This window comes from Orcinus orca, chromosome 5 (assembly GCF_937001465.1).
Source record: "Orcinus orca chromosome 5, mOrcOrc1.1, whole genome shotgun sequence".
Taxonomy (NCBI): domain Eukaryota; kingdom Metazoa; phylum Chordata; class Mammalia; order Artiodactyla; family Delphinidae; genus Orcinus; species Orcinus orca.
The window spans coordinates 25,787,684-25,809,684 of NC_064563.1; the positions used below are offsets into that span (position 1 = coordinate 25,787,684).

At 38.6% G+C, this 22,001-nt stretch overlaps 1 protein-coding gene across 10 annotated transcripts in view; it reads left to right on the forward strand.

Moving 5' to 3' along the window:
* SLC9A9 (solute carrier family 9 member A9) overlaps positions 1-22,001 on the forward strand; it is a 656,685-nt gene that overhangs the window by 333,604 nt on the left and 301,080 nt on the right. The gene's annotated exons all lie outside the window — the stretch shown is intronic.

Sequence of the window (22,001 nt, forward strand, 5' to 3'; positions counted from 1 at the left end):
AATCACTGTCTTGTGCACGGAGACAGGGCCAATGCAACTCTGCAATGACGCACCCCACGTGGGGCAGGTTGGGATCCAGCCTTGGGTGAAGTCTGGCACTCATTATCTGTCTTTTGAATGCTTCGAACATTGACGATTGACCTAAAGCTTTGACTTACAAGTATCCCCTGCTTTAATCTCCAATTGCTTCACATCGACCTCTATAATATCGTTGTCTTTAACCTCTTGATTTTTTTCCAACCAAGATCCACTCTGAGTCAACCCACTCTGTATTTTTCACTCATGCTCCCAGGCCCTAGAACACTTCCTGGTCATCTTGCAGGACAGGATCCAATTTAAAACAACTTTAAAGACCAACTGGCTGCAAACAAATTGATCTATCAATACAATATTTTTTTTCCATAAATCGATTCCATTCTGGGTTTTTTTTTCAGGTAGCAGTTCGATTTTTGAAGTGCCCCAGATCACTTTTAAAATGCTTTGTTTGGGGCTTCCCTGGTGGCGCAGTGGTTAAGAATCCACCTGCCAATGCAGGCGACATGGGTTCGAGCCCTGGCCCGGGCAGATCCCACATGCTGCAGAGCAACTAAGCCCGTGCGCCACAACTACTGAAGCCCGCGCGCTGTGCTCCGCAATAAGAGAAGCCACTGCAATGAAAAGCCCGCGCACCGCAACGAAGACCCAACGCAGCCAAAAATAAAAATAAATAAAATAAATTTATTAAAAAATAAATAAAAATGCTTTGTTCTCCTCTGATCATCTCTTTTTGACTTTTTACTGTTTCCTCCAAGTCTCCCCACCCCACCCCTATATACCCCAGAATACAAGGGGAACTAAATGTTCAAAAAAATGTATTATTGATAAGTTGAAAAAACCTAAATACTCAACAGTTGGGGGTTACACCCGCCATAATTGTTTGGAAAAATTTTTAACGGATTGAGGGTAAAAAAGTGAATGTTTCCCTTCACTATATCAAGACTTTATAACTTTTTGTATAAAGGTCATGAGGCAGTATATGAGGAGACCACAGAACAGGCCTAACAGCTGAGTAGACACACTTGACTAAGAATTAACTCAAACTTTATAAATTAAAGAAAAATATCTAAAAGGCCTAAGTCTGAAAAATTTTAGTATTTTTCCTTTTCTGTGTTTTTCTTTTCACCTATAAATAAAAGTAATTTAGGCACTACAGAAGAAAATCATAAATTGCAGACAAGCAAAAAGACGTACATCAGAAACCGCACCATGATCCAACCTAGAGACAACCACTATTATAGATATACCATTTCTTTGCTCATACATATGAATAACATATACATATATACCTTATTCAGAAATTATCTCATACCATACTTAGTGTTTGAGAACATTTAACCAATCATCTATTGTTGGATATTAGTTTTATTTGTGAGTGTGTGAGTGTCTTTTGGAAAATTTTTACTATTACAAATAAGTACAGTAATAATTATAGAAATAGATATTGAAAACTTAAGAAAGGAAAAAGGAAAAAATATTCTGGAAATTGACAAAAATATTTCACAGTGAAACATTATAAATAAAACTGAAGGAGCACCCAAGTTACCTATTTGTGGGGGAAAAAAAGTGTTTTTGATAGTTATTTTCAGCAATTCATTCTTTTGACTAAATTATCTTGTATAACAAATTTCTCGTGAACTAGTTATTTCCTATCACCAAGTCCCTTTATTGGTTCCCATTAAAGTTTTTTGCTGCAAGTGACTGTCTCTCATGAGGAGAGTGGTTCTTCCTGAGCCCCAGGTGTTCTGCCATTTAACGTTTCAGATCTATTCCTTGCTCCTTAAACCTCTGATTCTTTTACCCTCCTTCTGAGTTTCTCCTTCAGGCATTGATTTATAGTAATACCCAAGTCACTGCTTATAAATTAACTTTTACACAGTCAACCAGACCTTAACATATCATCGTTCCTGCCTTTACCTTCTTAATCTTTTCATGTGTCTCAGATAAACTCTCCTTCTTGTTAGAGTGACTGACTTCACTTGGATTCTCATCCCTTTGTGTCCCTTTTAAGACTTTGTTTCTTAGCTCATCTCTTCCTCTGTTTTGCTGTAGCTCTGCTTCTGTATCATCTCCTTTATTTTTTTCTTTCAGCTATGCCATTATTTTCCCCTCCTTAAATAGTAGTTTTGCTTGTCTCTACTATCTATTTTTACCACGAATATATTTTTCTTCTTCCTTGCATCACCAATCTAGTAAATGAATTGTTCTACTCTACTTTCTCATATCCCTCCTTAACCCCTGTAAACTGACTTCCATCCCATTGACTCAACAAACCTGCTTCTCCATTCCTTTTGTGCCTATTCAAACTGTGCTTTCCAAGAATTCAGACTTCTTCTCTGAAGCATCAAAAACTGTTTAACCACCTAGTTTTTAGGACTCTCTCCACTTCTATCCATTCTCAACTCTGAACTAACCTAGCTTTCCATCTGTCTTTCTCTAAACCACCTTTTGTTTTGTCTTAACTGCATCTTTCTCCTGGTCCCAAGTTTATGAGGCTTAAGTCTCTGTCCTCACCTCCATTTCTCTCTTGGCATTTACTCCCTTCAATAACTTATCTCTTCTCATAGTTTCACATCCATGCTCTATTTCATCTTTCCCTTATATTTTCATGGAGCATATCCTTCAGTATGCTTCTGCAAAGGGAACATAAAGAGCAATTATTCTGAGACATTGCATCACTGCATAGTAAACATGGCTTTACAGTTGGCCCTCCATATCCACGGATTTCACATCTGCAGATGGAAAATATTTGGGGAAAAAAAACTTTCGAAAAGGTCCAAAAAGCAAAATTTGAATTTGCTGCAAGCTGGCAACTATTTACATCACATTTACATTGTATTAAGTATCATAAGCAATCTAGAGATGATTTAAAATATACAGTTATGGAGTGGGATAGGGAAGGTGAGAGGGAGATGCAAGAGGGAGGGGATATGGGGATATATGTATACGTATAGCTGATTCACTTTGTTATACAGCAGAAACTAACACAACATTGTAAAGCAATTATCCTCCAATAAAGATGTTAAAAATAAATAAAATAAACAGTTATTATGCAAATACTATCCATTTTATGTGAGGGACTTGAGCTTCCGTAGGTTTTGGTATCCACAGCGGGTCCTGAAACCAATCCCTTGCAGATACCCAGTTTCAACTGTATTCCTCTCTCATGCTTGGGATGATTGTTTGGCTGACTATGGAATTTTAGGTTAGAGGTCATATTACTTCAAAATTTTCAAGACATGTTTCATTGTCTTCCAACTGCTGCTTTCAGAAATCCACTGCTGTGTGACTTCCACCCACTCGTTTGTGCTCTTTCTTTTGGCTCTCAAAGAATTACTTAAACATTCTCTTTATTCCTTTTATTTGAAATACCACAATAATGTATCTGAGTATAGTGCTCTTTTCCATTCATTGTGCTTCATATTTGGTGAGCCCTACGATTTAGAAACATACTCTGCAGTCTGGGAAATTTTCTCATACATTTTCTCTCATAATTTCATCTTTTCTCTCTCCTTTCTTTTTATGGAGCCCATTTTGTAATGTTGACCTGATCATCTCATTTTCTCATCTTTTCTCTTGTACTTTTCAATTCTTTATCATATCTAGCTAAACATCTATCTATTAATATAAACATTTTCGAAGAGATTTACTCAACTTTATGTTCCAGTTTTGAAATTTTCATTTCAGTCCTTGTATTTTTCTTTCTAAAAGTCCTTTCTTGTTTTCTGATTGCTTCTTTTTCTAGAGTCCTATTCTTGCTTCATGAATGCAATATTTTCTCTTGCCTCAAAATACTGATAATAGGTTTTGGAAGATTTTTTTCAGTACCTTAAGTTGTGTCTGTTTTCTGAACATTCTTTTTTTTTTTCCTGTCTTTTCAATTTTGTTCTCTGTTTTTCTCATCTCTCTAGAGAGGCTTGGCTGAATATCTATATTTAAGAGTAAAGTGGGGAGAAAAAGCCTAAGAAGGCACAGGATGTGGGCTAGGGGCAAGTCTTGACTGTCAACTGGTGAGCCTCATTGTAGGGTAATTGGGGAACCTGGCCTTTATTTGGGGGCACCTCCAAATCTAAGTACCTGTGAACCAGTCAATGTCTACAAATAGTCCTTCTAATGGGAGGTGTAAGTAGATTACCAACATGCTGAGAGTACTGCATGGAAAAGGATCTAGGGGTTCTCACAGTTTATGGTATGGACTCTTATTTAACCCACCTCTATTCAGTTCTGTATCCCAGTCTTCCTCCCCTGTGCCTGCTGTCCCCAGTCCAGACCCTCCCAGCCTCAATTTCTTAAGTAAATCCTCTGGAGATGGAGTGCACAATAATGGCTGACAGCTCAGAGAAACAGATTGGATTTTTTTTTAAATAAATTTATTTATTCATTTTGGCTGTGTTGGATCTTCATTTCTGTGCGAGGGCTTTCTCTAGTTGCGGCGAGCGGGGGCCACTCTTCATCGCGGTACGCGGGCTTCTCACTGTCGCTGCCTCTCTTGTTGCGGAGCACAGGCTCCAGACGCGCAGGCTCAGTAGCTGTGGCTCACGGGCCCAGTTGCTCCGCAGCATGTGGGATCTTCCCAGACCAGGGCTCGAACCCGTGTCCCCTGCATTGGCAGGCATATTCTCAACCACTGCACCACCAGGGAAGCCCCAGATTGGATATTTTAAACTTAACAAAATGATGCTAAAGTTTATCTGGAAAAATAAACATTCAAGGAAAATTCTGAAAGTCCTGAGTAATGCTGAGGTACATGATCTACCAGATCCTAAAATGTATTGTGAGGCTATAGCCATCAAAGTTTGGTGCTGTGAAGGAAAAGGCTGGCAGCCTTATGGAAGACTAGAGTTAGAAAAAATCCAAGCAAACACATGTGGGAATTTTGGATATGATAAAAGTGGCTGTTCATATCTGTAGGGAAAAGATGAATAACAGGATGTTTATTGCATTGCATTATAAACATTGTTTATACAAACAAAAAATTAAAAACAACCTAATTGTCCACCAATATGGAATTAATTTAATAAACGTGATCACTTCATACAATATTTGCAACTGTTCAAAAGAATGAAATCATTATATGTGAGCTGATTTGGAAGATATCCAATATATCACTTAAGTTAAAAAGCAATTTATTGAATAATACGAATGGTATTTTCTCATATTTTTTCTAAAAATAAGAGAGGGTATATATTGCTAATCCATACATAAAAGTTTTAGAAGCAGAAGAAATATTAATAGTACTTCTGGGAGTGGGAATTGGGGCCTGGAGAGGAAAGAAAAGTCTTTCACTTTTCATTTTATACCCTCTGCACTCTTTGAATTTTTTTTTCAGTTTTTTTCCCATGAGAATACATATCTTGTATAGCTAAAATTTTGTTAAAAATTAATAACTACAACATTGCTAGCTTGCTGTCCAAATACTAGATTGTGAAACAGTTTTTAAATGTAATTGAAAAAATATTGATTCTAGGCTGGCTTGCCCTGTAACAAATTGGCCCATGAGCTGGGATTGCTTCAGGCTTGTCATCATCCCATATTTTTGCCTACACCAACTCCAACTGCCAATCATCATGCTTTCTTGCTTGCTTCTTAGAACACTCTCTCCACAATTTTTATTTACTTACTCTGTTGCAACATAAAAGTTTCCCAGACACCTGTTCTCTTAGGTCATTTGCTACAGTTGTAGCAGATCTGTACCTGGAACAGACTGAGAATAGACTTATCTTCTCCCCTGCTTTAACTCCCTGGAGTGTGGAAATAGGTCAGATAATGGAGTTATAGATCACCACCTACAAGGGACACAGCAAACCATGTTCCAGCATAGATAACCAGAGATTTTACATGATTTCACATTTCTTTTGTTTTAGAGAAAATGTTTAAAATGATTCAACTATGTAAAAGTATACAGAAAAAAAATATACGCATTACTCAGATTTTTTTTCAAAAGATTGATATTACCTTAGAACTCTTTTTAAAGGAATAAAAATACAGCTACTATTGTAGTCCTGTTCCTTCCTATTCTCTTCCTTCCCCCAGCTCCCTTCTCCCCGAAGGTAACCACTACCCTAAAATCAGTGTTTACCCTTCCCGACCATTTTTTATTATGCCCTATGTCTGTATGTATCTGTATACAACATATAACATTTCTGTAAATTTTATGTAAAAATTTACATAAATGGTATTATACTTATTTATTTCAATTAGATTGCATTCAGCTGCAAGTAACAGAAAAATACACTATAAGGTAGTAAATAATTGAGTATTATTTGTCTCACAAAACAAGAAGTCTAAGGAAAGGTGGTCCTGTGGTGATCCAGTGGCTCAGTGATGTCATCTGAGATGATAGTGATGTTATCTGTCATCCTGCCCCACTGTCGCAGTGGGTAACTCTTCACCTGCTGGTGAGTTGGCTACGAAACCTCAGGACTTCACGTTCCAGGGAGGACAAAGAGGGAAGGCAACAGCCTTTTCCTTGTTAAGTTTTGTCATTTTATTTGGGAAGGAAAAGACACCCAGAGAATTTCACTACATCTCATTTGCTAGAACTGATACACCCTTCGCTACAAGAGAGGGCAAAGTATTGAATATTTTTAGCTTTGCAGCTTTCTTAGTAGAGAAAGTCACTGGGAAAAAGGGGAGCTATTAACTTTTAAGTAGCTAGTCATGATGTCTGCTAGGTTATTTTTTTAAAAGTTACTTTTTCCATTTGCCGTCCTGTTTTTTTTCAGCTTATCGATATAGATAATTCTAGATATAATCCATTCATGTTAACTACTGAGTAATAGTTCATTATATAAATATATCAACATTTATTTGAGTATTTTCCTATCGATGGACCTTTAAGTTGTTGCCATATTTTCACTATTTCAAAAATGAAATCCTTGTATGTATATATATATATATATATATATATATATCTTTGTACTCATGTGATAATTGTATATATAATACATATAGATTACATAAAGATGTAATATATAATACATATATTACATACTATATTATATATAGTATACTATATATTATTATTGAATACATATAAAATATATCTTTAAATAGTGAAATAGGACGATAGATCATGTCATTTTCATCTCTGATCACACACACACGTGTGTGCATACACATACCTTACTTTGTGCTTTCGATGTAAATGCTTTTCTATGTCTCTTCTTTTCTCCTTTGCTTTTTCATTTGGAATATTGACTGCTCTATGTCCCTTTTATATTGTCATTGTTACACTACTGTGGAGTGATTCATTTCAGTTCTTTTTGTTACCTTAGTCATTATCCTTAAATTTTAAATATATAATTCACATAGCATTCATAATTAACAAAGTCTGATATAAATAAATATCTCTAGCATCATCCTGGATAATACGAAGAAATTAAAATGCCTTAACTCTTCTTGCTTCTCCCATCATTCATGTTATTAATTGGCTAGTATTTTAATTCCACCTCATTTTTAACCATTCAATAATAATTATTGTTGTTACAATTAATGCTTATTTTGGTTCATCTTCATGGTTAATAGTTTCTTTAATTAACATTGCTTCATGAACCTACTCTTTCTTCTGTGTCCAGTTTTCTTCTTTCTGAAGCTTCTTCTGTAATGATTCTTTTACTAAAGATGTTAGATTAGCAGATTATCTCAGTAATGGTAATTTAACAGTAAATTATTAGCCTTTGGCTTAAAATTTTCTTTATTTTGTCCTCACTTTTGAAATATAGTTTATCCAGTTATAGAATTCAAAGTTGACAAATATTTTCCCTCAGAACTTTAGACATGTTAGAAAATTGTATTTTGGACTTTGTTGGTATTGATTAACAATATGCTCTATAAGCGTTATCTTTTTAAAACGAATCTATCTTTTCTGTCTGGTTGATTTTTGGTTTTCTCCTTATATACTGTAATTGTGCAGTTTCACTGCAGCAAGTCTAAGTATGCATTAATTTTACTTTATTCCACTCAGAATAATGATTATTCAATTATATAAAAATTCTCCTAGAATATTGTCTCTCCCTCATCTCTTTTCTTTCATCTGAAACTGCTATTAGATATATATTGGATCTTTTCAATTTATTCTCCATGTGTCTTATTTTTTTTAATTTTTTCTCTCTTTATGTTACTTGAGTGATTTCCTCAGATCTTGTTCTCTAATTCTCTTTTGAGCTGTGCCAACTGAGTTTTTAATTTCATTGTCTACAGTTTACTTTCTAGATTTTGGTCTGTTTCTTTTTAAATTTGGCTATGTTCTTTCATTATGTTTTATATTTAACTTACCATTAATCGTTTTAAATGTAACTATTTTGAAGGGTTTTTCAGACTGTGCTGCTATTTCTATTTCTTTTTTTTTTTTTTTCTTTTTGCGGTACGCGGGCCTCTCACTGTTGTGGCCTCTCCCGTTGCGGAGCACAGGCTCCGGACGCGCAGGCTCAGCGGCCATGGCTCACGGACCCAGCCGCTCTGCGGCATGCGGGATCTTCCCGGACCGGAGCACGAACCCGTGTCCCCTGCATCGGCAGGCGGACTCTCAACCACTGCGCCACCAGAAAAGCCCTATTTCTATTTCTTATGGTTCTAGTTCTCCCTTTTTTAATTTTTTAGTTTTCTGCCTCTCCCTCATAGTGGTTTCTCTTTTTACACTATGTATATATTTTCAAATTTTTTTGTTAAACCAAGTTAGAATGAAAAGTGAAGGATATTGATTTAAATTGTCCTCCAAGTCGGTTAAAGAAAGCACACAAACTTGTCTTTTGTGAAGGTTTTGTTTTTTTTAGTAGCATCAAGTGGAGCTGATTCTTGCCTTCAGTTTTCCTTTTGTTTCTTACTCCTAGGGATTTCCACTTCTTTATTTCACATTCAGCTATGAGTTCAAAAAGTTGTTATAATTCACGTTTAAGTCTATATACACTAATACGGGAAGAAACTCTACATTAGTTTAGTTCTACTGGTTGCATGAACCCCCTATTAATGACTTTCTGAGGACACTTAACTTCCTTAACACTGCTCTGTACTCCTGTCAGCACTCAGTGATGTCATAAAGTTATTGAAAACAAATACAAATCTTAAAAGTGGTTTCTGAACAATTTTTTAATATGTGCTAAAGATAATACCTGCTAATATAATTTTCTAAGGCTGAAGTTACAAACACATGGTCCACTGCTCATATCCCATCTTCAGACACATTTTGTTTAGTCCACACAATGTTTAAAAGTTTATATTAGTTTCCAACATTTAAAAATTAGACAATTTTATATAACGGTTAAGATTTTTAGTGTCTCCTACAAACAAAGTAACCAAAAAAATGCAGTTCCTCCTGCATGCCTGTGCCAGTACTGAAAGATGGAGTTCTCACCCCTCTCCCTTGTTTCCATAGACAGTTAGTTCCTTTACATTATAAGTATGGCCTTGCAAGCACCTGAGTTTGTAACTTCTGGTCTAAGGAAGTAAAAAATTTGTGGAGTGCCACAAAATACATCACCATTCAGCTCCTAATAAATATGTAAAGGGCTGATTAATCTGGTTAGTTCGCTTTAGTATGTAGGCACTTTAACTCGCTAAGGTCAGAAAGATGATCTGCTCTTTTGACATACTCCAAGGGAAGCATATTTATTTGGGGGAGTAATCCGAGGTCCTGTAAAGAAAACACAGACACTAATTTTAGTAAATATAAACAAAATGGGTTCCAGTGTGATTCAGACAAGCAGAAAAGAGCAGAAAATCGTTCATTTTTGCTTCGTATTTGTGCATTTGTATCTTTGTGAGGTTTCGTGGTTTCTTTGGAAGCAGAGCCTCCAGAACTTTCTCTAACTCTTGTTTCAACCAGTGGGCCCCTTGTTGGAAACTTGATAGAATCTGTGGGTAATTAATAAGAATTGGACATGTTTCCAATTTTAAATTATTCCTTCTTTCTAGTTTTGCAAGAATTCAGCAGTATCACAGCCAAGTAGGGGTGCTGTAAACTGTTATGAAATAGCTTTATTATTTCCTGGTAGGTTAGCTATTTATTAATTTGGTCAGTACTCATGTGGAAAAAATAGGCTTTATTGTGTTACAACCTCTTCCATATAAACTGTGTTCCCAGATACTCAGAAGCATATTACTTGTTTTTATTTGTACCCCATACACTTCCACCTCCACTTCACCCCCACTTGAGCTGCACTAAGCTCCTCACCATATCCTAGATGACTCTTATTTTCCCGGAAACATAACGCCAGCCTCTCCCTCTTTGTCAGGCCCAGTTTTGATTTTGTCTCAAGTCAGGAGTCATTTTCTCTGGCTAACATTTTCATCCTGCTTCATTCACTCTGTGATGAGCATGACCGTCATTTGATTTTATGACTGGTTCTCCACATAGCTGTTCAGTACTAGATTTTGAGCTTCGTAAAAGCAAGCCTTACTTCTTGTCTTATTCGTCTTTGTATTTCTAGGGCCTGGTACCCTGCTTGGCACCTAAGAGTTACTCAACAAACTCACAGTATCTTGAATTAGACTTAATTATGTCCAGAAAGGAGTTGAGTTAGTTTACGGGACTAAGGAATATTTACTTTCAAAAAGGATAATAAGTAAAAGATGAAAAGACGTCTCTTAAAGGAAACAAGAAAATGAGTATCTGGCACCACTTAGTTACTTAATTTAGCACTAAATTCTGTTCAGAGCCTCCTGGCGACAAAGTGAAAAGGGAAGTACATCAGTTTATATAGTTCTTCGAGCCAGCTAAAGAAAACACACAGATCATCTGCCAGTGTTGTTTGTTATTGAACTCCATGAGAAATAGGGCATAGGGTGACATAGTAGACAATGTTCTTGACTACAGTCTTATGAAAGACACAAAATTATTCTTCATATTGACCTTCTCAGATCCACCCTCTGCCAAAGCTAAAAGTAGAGCAATAATCCCTAACTAAATAAAGCCACTATTATAAAAGCTCTTTAAAGTTGTTTCCTGATGATCTGATGTGAAACAAAGTTAGAGCTTAAGTGACTGTTAGTTATCCATTGCTGGGGAGCAATTGCCCCACAGCTTTGCTGCTTAATATGGCAAACATTCACCTCACCATTCCTGAGGGGCTCTTGAGGCCAGGTGTTCTGGTTCGAGGTCTCTTGTGACTTTGCAGTTAAGCTGTTGACCAGAGCTGCAGTCTCTGAAGACTCAACTGGGACTGAAGGCTCCACCTGCAAGCACATTCACATGGTTGTCAGCAGAACGTTTAACTTCCATGCCGCACATTCTCCTTCACAGGGCTGGGCATGACTTGACTTCCCCGACAGAGAGCAATCCAAGAGAAAGGTTGAAAGATTATGATGTAGCACATGTGAGAGAAAGAAAGAGCAACCAAAATGGAAGCCGTGGTGACTATTTCAGTCTAGTCTCGGAAACGACATATTGTCACTTCTGTTGATCACACAGATCAGCCCTGGTACAACGGGAGAGGGGACTACACAAGGGTGCGGATACCAAGTGTCAGGGGTCATTGGAGGCCATCTCAAAGGATGGCTGCCAAAGCAACCGAAGAATGTTTGGTTCTCATGTACTTTAGATGGTCCTTCTGGAATCTCACATGTGAGCACTTATAAGTAGTGCATGAAGACCATTCAGATTTGACTTCTGAGGTTGCAATTAATGAGAGATTTATATACTTCCAGTCTCGGGAGATTAATGTACCTGGTACGGGGTGAAAATGTGCAGACCTGATGCTCATATTTCTTTCCTACCCCTGCAGTGATAAAGCCAACAGGTTCCTTGAAAGAAATCTGATTATGTTTAATTACTCAAAAAGGCTGCACATAGATTTCTGCATGTAAAATATGGAAGAAAAACTCTTGGCTTTAAAACTTTTAAGCCATGTGAGGTCACAGGCATTCTCAGCCACAGGTCTTAGAAATGCCAGTTCACATGCTTGACTTTCAGTAGGACTGCATCTTAAATGGTCCTCGGGGACAGAGCTAAAGAAGGGAACTGTCTTAAAATGTGAAAGGGACTCTTGCAGAAAGCCAGGTACTGTTACCCCTATTGTACAGGGGGATTAAGTAATTTACCCAATATTACAGAGCTAAGCATCAGATATATTCAGCCAGGAAAAAAGATTAAGTGCTCTCATTTTAGACTACATGCAGAATTGTCCCACTCATATCCATATTTCCTTTAGCCTTTTAAAAGGATTTATTAACCCATTAAAAATGAATGAAATATTAATTAAAAGAAGCACAAAAGCTAGTATTAAATAGAGTTAAAGTAATGTATTTGAATATTAAGAATTTCTAGCGTGTAAAAAAAATTGCTTTAATTCCTTTTATAGGCAACTAGTAAATGTTTGTAGCAACTGACATGATACACAGCTGGCTTTCCTCACCGGGAAGAACTTCTTAAGGGGCAGACTTTAGCTAAGATCTCACCATTGAGATCTTGAGAGGTGTTGACCTAGAGTCTTTGGATCTGAGTCAGAGCCTCCAGCCCGGGTCAGGAGCACGCACGGGAAGGAGGCCCGTGACTATGGGGCTGGCTACGTACCGCTGGTCCCACAATGAGCAAGCCAGCCATTTTTCAAAGCAAACTGGTCCAACAGGGCTCCTCTCTCCCCTGACTCTTGGCTGCTTTGAAACATTGAATAATACAACAGCAAAGTTAATTTTTTATATGATAGTGTTAAGGACGAATAAAGCCTGCAGGAGTAATAAGTTTTTAAAAATTGAAGAAAGGCATTGTCGAAAAATTTAAAATAAATAAGAAAGAGAATACTGGAAAGCTGGTATATACAGGCTGGAAATGTAATAGAGGAGAATTTCTCCAGGAAGTCTCCCCAGCAGGGCCTCAAGTCTTAGCCAGGGGAGTGTGAGAGCTCAGAGGGATGGTGGTAAGTGTTCGGGGTGCAGGAGGTGGGGATGAGTGTGGGAGCCGTGCGGGATGAGGGGAGGGCGAGTGAGAGGGTCTGGGGCCCAGCGAGGGTGTTTCCTCCAGAAGAGTCTACAGAGGGAGCAGTGCTCCTGTGCAAACACGTGGACACATCCCATCGAGTTCAGGCATTTTTCAGAATATGTAGAGCTGGGCCTTCCTTCTGGGTGACTTCATATGAGAGCTAGATAATGGGTTCATTAAATAGCCCCCCAAAAGGTGTGCCTTGCAGCCCTCTGGGCTTGAGAACCTAGGAATTAGACCACCTGGTCTGTTAGCTGGAGTTTTGCTCACACCATGGCATTGGCCCCAAACTTCAGCAGACCACTTGGGTCCTCTTCGTGAATGGAAATAACGAGAAGCCTAGTCTAGCTACATGTCTTCTGTCGGGCATCTGATTTAGAGGATTCCTTTAGCGATAATTACATTTCACCATTCACAAAGTCTTCCTACGTCTGTTGTACAATATGTTTCTTATGACCACCCTAAGAGATTAATAAGGTAAACTAACGTAATTATCGTTCCCTTTTTTCCAGTGAGCCAACAGAGGCAAAGAAAAGTAGTGGTAACTCCCCAGGGTTACATCTGTAACCATCATGTTGCATGTGCTATGCATTGCCTCGTATCCCATTGAATCCTTACTGCAGTCCTGTAAGTTACTGTACTTGGAGAGCTTGAGTGACTTGCCCAGTAAATTGCTGCCTCCAGGGTGATAGAACTTACTCTCAAACCCAGAGAGTCTGGCACCAGCCCTCCTATCTCTGCACAGTGAAATTTGAAAGCAGTGGTTAAACTGCAAAGCTATAAATTAGCAGTACGGAGTGGGAGGGTTAAATACATGAATTTGGAGAATTATTTAATACTGGATTTGGAAACTGTACATAGGTACATAAAATTTTAAATCAATCCTTGGAGGTGGTATGATACAGTAAAAGAGCAGAGGTTTTGAAGAAAGGTGTCCTGAATTTAAACCCTGGCTTCCCCATTCACTGTTTTTGTTTTTGATAATTGTTTTTTTATGTATTTTTTTTAATTTTTATTTTATATTGGAGCATAGATGATTAGCAATGTTGTGTTAGTTTCAGACGTACAGGAAAGTGATTCAGTTATACATATACATGTATCTATTCTTTTCCAAATCCTTTTCCCATTTAGGTTATTACAGAATATATAGCAGAGTTCCCTATGCTATACAGTAGGTCCTTCTTGGTTATCTATTTTATATATAGTAGTGTGTGTACGTGTCAATCCCAGACTTCCAACCTATCCCTCCCCCTCACCATACCCCCCCACCCCCCCAGCCCGTAACATTCACTGTTTAAATGGATTTGACCAAGTCACTTCTTAATTTCAATCCCCAAATCTACAAAATGGAGCTTTTGCCACAAAACTTATATCATTGGAATATGATGAAACTCAGATAAGACATTGTCTATGAAGCCACTTTATAATTCTAAATTCTAATCTTTGTGTGGGGAGGGTCACAGATCATTCCCCATCTCAAAAGATTGATTGTTGATTTTCATATTTATTTTCTGTCTCTTTGCCTCCCCCCTCTATATTCACCTGTGGCATCTACAATAGTGCCAGGCACTTAGTAAGCCCTCAGCAAATATTCATTGAATGAATAAACATGAAAACCAGTAGAAATAATCATACTGGAATTTAATTAAAGAGAAGAAATTTTGAAAAATAACTCCCCTACTATCATTATTGAGACTGTTTCTCCCCTCAGCGTCCCATGTCTAGGGGAAATGAAATGTGTACCTAAACAAATACACACTTGCAGCATTTACACTTACATCCCCAATTGCCACTTTCTTGTGCTCAGTTAAAATAAATCACACAGAGCTTCCTCCCCATATTGTTTTCTGATCTTCACCAAGCTCTGCCAAGAGCTAGAGGGACAGCCCAGTGGGTCTCTTCTCTCAGCCTTGGGCACAGGGAAAAAGAGGATTTGAAGTAGTTGAAAGCACTTGTGAAAAAAAATATTTCAGCCTTCTGGTCTATTTGACAACCTGTGTCGCCCATATTTCATTACCTTAGCTCCTCTCGACGACTATGAAATAATTTCCCAATTCTTTCCTTAGCCGTGGTTGCTGATCAACATATGTGTTTCCATACTGATCAGTTCTTTTGATTTGCTGGGAGTTGAGTCTGGGGACAGTCATCTCAAATCCACTGAGGAACAGGAAAGGCACCAATCTCTGTACATCATTAATATTTTAAAAGCTAATAATATTTATTAGCTTTAAGGATTGACTTACCAAGGTTAATATTTAAATCTGATAAGTTAATGAGTTCTACTTTTGTTTATTTTTTGCACGCTTAAAGAATTCTAATCTGTCTAGAGGAAACTTCTCTGTTTTTGCTGCCTCTCAGGGCAGCAGGCTATCTGCAAGTAGCACTGGACTGATAGGTAAGAGGCCAAGAAAATGATAGTTGGGACAGTTATTGATTAGCTGCATGACCCTTGACAAGTGACTTCATTCTCCATCTTTCCTTTGGTTTCTGAGTTTAAAAAAAAAAATGGAAAGAGCCACTGATTTCCTACTTTGTGACATCGTGAGAAGACAAATGGAATATTTTGCGACACTGATTTCTTATAGGTCTCGAGGGACCCAGACGAGTTTGTCTGATTTCTATTTTATTATACACTTCATTATGGATGACACTGAACACTTCAGGGCACTGTGAAGGAACTTGGACTCCTTATTCCTCACAGCCTTGTCTGTGGTCAGCCTCAGCGCCATTTGTATTGCAGTAGTACAAAGGAGAGAAGTGATATTTTGCTGGGTCACAGAGAATGTCAGTGACAAGTTAGGACCAAACACAGGCAATTGTTTAGCTCATAAAGCCCCACAGCTTCCCGTGGATTATTTGTGGGTTGCATCTGAACCTTATGTTTAATAACAATAACCGCCACAAAGATTGCTGATTACTCAGATGTTAAGCACAGCCGTATTTCTTTGCAAACAAAGGCCCTCCTCACAGAATAAAAGGACCAATTATGCTTTCCAAGTAAGGTCCTTTTATTATTAGATTCCTGGGCATTTGGTGACTTATACCATTTATAATTCAATGCTCTTAGTGATAACAAAATAGCTGTAACCAACTGCTTGATAAAATACAGAGGATTCCAGAAACATAATTATGTTTTTTAAGAGTTAAATAGTGATATGAGACAGGGAATATAATTTCTTTTCTAACTCTTTTCCTGTGAGGCATATGGTAAGCTTTCCTTTCCTACTTTTCTGCCAGAGTCCCACTGCGCCTGTGTGACAACAAGAACTGTCCCTTCAGGTTAATGAAGGGATAACTAGTTTGAATCTTGTTTAGAATGAGGGATTGAGGCCACCAACATTTTGAATCTACTCACATAATTTTCAGCATCTGATTTGCTAAGCAAATCAAGGCCTTAAAAACAAAAAACAAAACAACAAGCAAAAGGGTCCTGCTCCCTGAGAAACATAATGTCATTGTTAAAGAAATGGCAGCTCCACACGTATCTATGTGTCTTTATTGATGCCTACTGCACCCCACACAGAGAAGACCAAACTTTTTGGCTCTTGAAGGACCAGGACAGCAGCAGGCAGCACACTCTCCCCAACTGGAAAGTGGGGAATGATTTTAAATACATTGTGTTGACTTTCTTGCAGCCTTTTAATAACACATAGGTAGGAGGCCATGGAACTTCAGATAAACAAGGACTGAGTGAGTGTCAGTTGAGCTTGCTTCTGGAATGTTCTGGGGTAACGTTGAGATTTGGGGGATGAGGGTATGTTTTGGAAAGGCAGCTACTGGAGAAAATTATGTAAACCTGGTGCTAAGTATCTGCCTGAGAAAACTGGGTATAAGTTGAACTCTCATCAGCTTTAAGTTACCCTCCGATAGGCCCTGATGGGAACATAGCTACAGCCCCATCTTTAGTTCTGCTTAGACTTATACGCATGTCCCTCTTATCACAGCAAAAGACAGTAGCATCATTACATCTGGACGTGTTTTATGATTCCTCCTGGAAACAGCTGTGTTGCCTGTCTTTGTGTGGATACAGTTTTTAAAAAATGAAAATCACCATGGCAACAGCTGCAGCCACTTATTACAGAGCAGTGGAAGTGTTGCTGGTATTTCTGAGGAAAGCTATGCTCTCAGAATAATGTGCCTCTTACAGTGGAGTGGATTTTTCCTGCTAACATTTCCATTTTTAAAAAATACAAAAGTATGAGAGTGTGTTTAAAAGAAATTTAGCAGGGAACTGGAGAGCTCAGGGAATTGGTAAGCAAGAATGGAGGCTTTCATCTGTGGCCCCTGAGTTAAAGTCCAGCTGTTTGTTGCTAGCTCCCAAAAATGGGATTCTAGGGAGAGCAGTGCTCATTATTTGTTTTTAGCTCCATGGTACCTAAATATGGTACTCTAAATAGAATTGCTTAATAGCAATGATAGTGATGATTAGAATTAATTGAAGCCAGTTTTCTGCTTCTTTTAGCACCACACCTTCCTTAGAACTTTGAGGAACCTCTGAATTTGGGGCTGTAGGACCCAATGTGCTCCATCTCGGCCAATAAGTGTAAAGTAGTTTAAGAGTAAATTTCGGTTTTCTTTTAACTCAGCTCTGAGATTAGTGACATATTTCATAGGCTCATGCTAAATGTTCTGGCACTTTCTCTATGCTAAGCATTAAGAAGTAGAGAAAGGGAAGCTAGCAAAGAAGATTGCCACGACATATGTTCAAGACTTTGTACGTTATGGGGGGAGCATCTGCATGCTGAGTTTTGAACAAGTGTTTCATATTCCCTAAGCATGATGTCACATCATTTTAATGATCCCATAGACCATGTTCTTGATGGAAGCAGCCAGATAATTCGACAGGAAGTGTTTAATTCTAAGGAAACAGAAAAGCAATACCAATTTGGGGTACCTCATGGAAATAATAAAACCTCCAAAAGCTGTGGTCTCTAAGACTACAGATAAATAAGCCTTGAGCATAGCACAAACATCCGTCAAAACCCAAATCCTTCGCTCACTTCCAAAGAACTCTGACACCTGATGAGGTGCTTCAGTTGTGCAGGGGTGTGTGGCTACTTATGTCTCTGAATGTGTGTGTCTATGTGTGTGTGTGTTGAGAAAAGATTAGGATTTATATGATCTGCTCACTCTCTCACAAAGTTCAAATCCCTTAGATAAAAGTTATTCCATATATTTTTCTGGTTGTTGGACCCTAAAGTTTTAGAGTGTATATTTCACCACCAAAGTTATACTTCATCTGAACTTGGTTAAACTGTGTTGTGCCATGGTTTGTTTTCCTCCCATCACTAGGAAGAAACAGAGAAGCCCATGGAGAAAGTTTTTGCCCTGGGCTATAGGCAACATTGCAAAAAGGCCCCATCTCATCCTATTCCAGGAAACGAGACTGAAAAACAAAAACTTTTCCCCTGTTAAGCCCAGCCACTAGGGATTGTTTTATGTTTATTAGAAGACAAGGCAGCATATTAGAATCTATCGTGCAGCAAGCCGTATGTCCCATCTCTCTCCTTTCTGCTGCCAAGTTTGTTTCCCATTCAAGCCAACCAAGCAACTGTTACACATAGTAAGCCAGAATTTGGGATTAGAACACCATTTGATGGACTCTCTCCAGAGAAATCTTCAGTGCTTGTGATTTACCCCTCCCCTTATTTCTACACTCCACCCATACCACCTGAACCCGTGCATTCATGGCATTGCATCATATCTTACTTGAGAGACTCAAGAGGAAGGTGACTCTAACAGTTTTATTTTCACTGAACTAGGCAAAAAGGGAGGACGTGCTGATTTAATCCTGATGCAGGAAAGGGAACACTGAGAGGAATGCAGCAGTAAAGAAGGGAGATAATCATTCTCTTCATAAGAAGTCAATACATTTTCCTGGATCTGGTAGCCTCAGGCAGATGTTTGATAAGAGTTGTTGGTTGAGAAGGAATCACCATCTGGCATGAAATGCATCTTAGTATAATTAATTTCTCATTTAATAAATGTATTCCATTTTGCTGGACCACCCTGAAGCCAAAGGAATATGATTCTGTTGGGAGGATCTTGGATCTGAAAGGTGGATCAGATCCACATTTGCTGCTGTGCTTAGGTCACAAGGAACCACTACCCCCAAACCTGGTGTGTTCAAAGGAGAACTCATCAAGGGTTGCATTTTTGGGTGACATCTGTCTTCAGGTCTGCTTTGGTGGTGTAGGCTTCCATCACTGGGTACTCCGTTTGGTACTACATTCCATTCTGATAGAAAAATAATGTTTTGATTATCCATAGAATTTAGCAGCAGCCCAGGACAGATATGCTACTTCCTGCCCGATAACAGGCAAAACATTGTACCTTTCAAACACAAACATTTTCTTAAGCCTAGGGGAAAGTCTGGAGGAGAGCTGACCCTGTTCAACTTCAGTTTCAGTAGCCCTGTGGACCTTTTTTTTTTTTTTTTTTTTTGTCTGCTGGTTTGCTATTAAATAAACACACAAAGGAAGAACTAAAGAAATATGCAGATAGATACTTTAAAGACCTCACCTCACCAGTAGAGATTACCAAAGGGAAGGACTTACCTACTGGGACCAGCACATATAGCTACCCTTTTGTTGATGCACACTTGAGGACGGTTTACTTGGGAGGGGGCCGTAAGGGAGAGGCAACACAGGAGGTTTAGAACTGGGTTCTACCGCTGGTCCTACCATTTACTTGCCACGTGTCTTTGGCCACGTAGCTTAACCTTCCTCAATGTCATCAGTTTCTCCTTGTAATATGTAGATAATATTATCTCTCCTGTGGGGTTGTGGGAACGATTACAAATAATGTATACAAAATGATGATGACAGTTCTGGCTTGCAAGAGGGCTTCAATAAGTGGCAGCTATTAGCATTGCAATGTGGAAAGCACAAAGTCCAAGAGGATTTTAACACTGAATATTTTGCAGGAACATACCATATGTGCTTTCCAAATTCAGTATTTAAGACTCTAAAATTAAGCTGGCATTGCACGGACTGATCACTCAATTTACCAACAAACTTTTTTTTTTTAAGAAGATGTTGGAGGTAGGAGTTTATTAATTTATTTATTTTTGCTGTGTTGGGTCTTCGTTTCTGTGCGAGGGCTTTCTCTAGTTGTGGCAAGCAGGGGCCACTCTTCATTGCAGTGCGCGGACCTCTCACTATCGCAGCCTCTCCTGTTGCGGAGCACAGGCTCCAGACGCGCAGGCTCAGTAGTTGTGGCTCACAGGCCCGCGGCATGTGGGATCCTCCCAGACCAGGGCTTGAACCCGTGTCCCCTGCATTAGCAGGCAGATTCTCAACCACTGTGCCACCAGGGAAGCCCCCAAACTATCTTTTTATATCTTACTAGTTTATTTTATTATGGTTTGAAAAGCCAGAAATTATTATTTTTTTCTCGGTCGTCATTTTGGTAATTTACTGAGTCCTTTTTTTTCTAAATCCAGAAGTTTGAAGGCAAAACGTTTTCAAAGTAAATAATTTAATAGAAGCAGCGTTCTCTTTCCTCTCCACTGCCACCTACACAGACCGGTTGGTGCCAGGGCCAAAGATTGTCATGCAGTCCAAGGCAGAAGATGGTAGAGGTGCTTGCCTGGTTCTCTGAGACCTTCCATTTCATTACATTCCCCAAATTCTGGCATTAAGTTTGTGGGGATTATCATACTTTTCCTGTGATGAAGTTATCTGGGGCTTCACCATCACACTCCATACAGCATCCATGGTGCTGTAATCTCTAATTATGCACTGACCTCCTCCTGATGATGTTTCATTAGCATTAAGTGATAAAGCAGGCTTTTCACACACAAAAACATGGATTTTGCTATTTCTCTGCATAAGATTTTTTAGAGCTTCTCTCTCTCTCTTGCTCTTGCTATCACTCTCGCTCTCTTTCTCTAACACACACATACGCACACATGCACACACACACAAAATGGATATGAAAGCAGTACAATCCTCTGTTGTTTTCATCTAAATGGCATTCTCCTCTTCTATCACTGGCTCACCTCTGTTTCCATTTGGATGCTTTCTAGCAATGGCCCTGAGGCATGTTTTTAAAAACTGGATTTTCCAAGAAGGTGGTAATAGGTTTTTTGTTTTTGTTTTTAACATCTTTATTGGGGTATAATTGCTTTACAATGGTGTGTTAGTTTCTGCTTTATAACAAAGTGAATCAGTTATACATATACATATGTTCCCATATGTCTTGCTCCCTCCCACCCTCCCTATCCCACCCCTCCAGGCTGTCACAAAGCACCGAGCCAGTATCCCTGTGCCATGCGGCTGCTTCCCACTAGCTATCTACCTTACTACGTTTGTTAGTGTGTATATGTCCATGACTCTCTCTCGCCCTGTCACAGCTCACCCTTCCCCCTCCCCATAACCTCAAGTCCGTTCTCTAGTAGGTCTGCATCTTTATTCCTGCCTTACCCCTAGGTTCTTCATGACATTTTTTTTCTTAAATTCCATATATATGTGTTAGCATACGGTATTTGTCTTTTTCTTTCTGACTTAATTCACTCTGTATGACAGACTCTAGGTCTATCCGCCTCATTACAAATAGCTCAATTTCGTTTCTTTTTATGGCTGAGTAATATTCCATTGTATATATGTGCCACATCTTCTTTATGCATTCATCCGATGATGGGCACTTAGGTTGTTTCCATCTCCGGGCTATTGTAAATAGAGCTGCAATGAACATTTTGGTACATGGCTCTTTTTGAATTATGGTTTTCTCAGGGTATATGCCCAGTAGTGGGATTGCTGGGTCATATGGTAGTTCTATTTGTAGTTTTTTAAGGAACCTCCATACTGTTCTCCATAGTGGCTGAACCAATTCACATTCCCACCAGCAGTGCAAGAGTGTTCCCTTTTCTCCACACCCTCTCCAGCATTTATTGTTTCTAGATTTTTTGATGATGGCCATTCTGACTGGTGTGAGATGATATCTCATTGTAGTTTTGATTTGCATTTCTCTAATGATTAATGATGTTGAGCATTCTTTCATGTGTTTGTTGGCAGTCTGTATATCTTCTTTGGAGAAATGTCTATTTAGG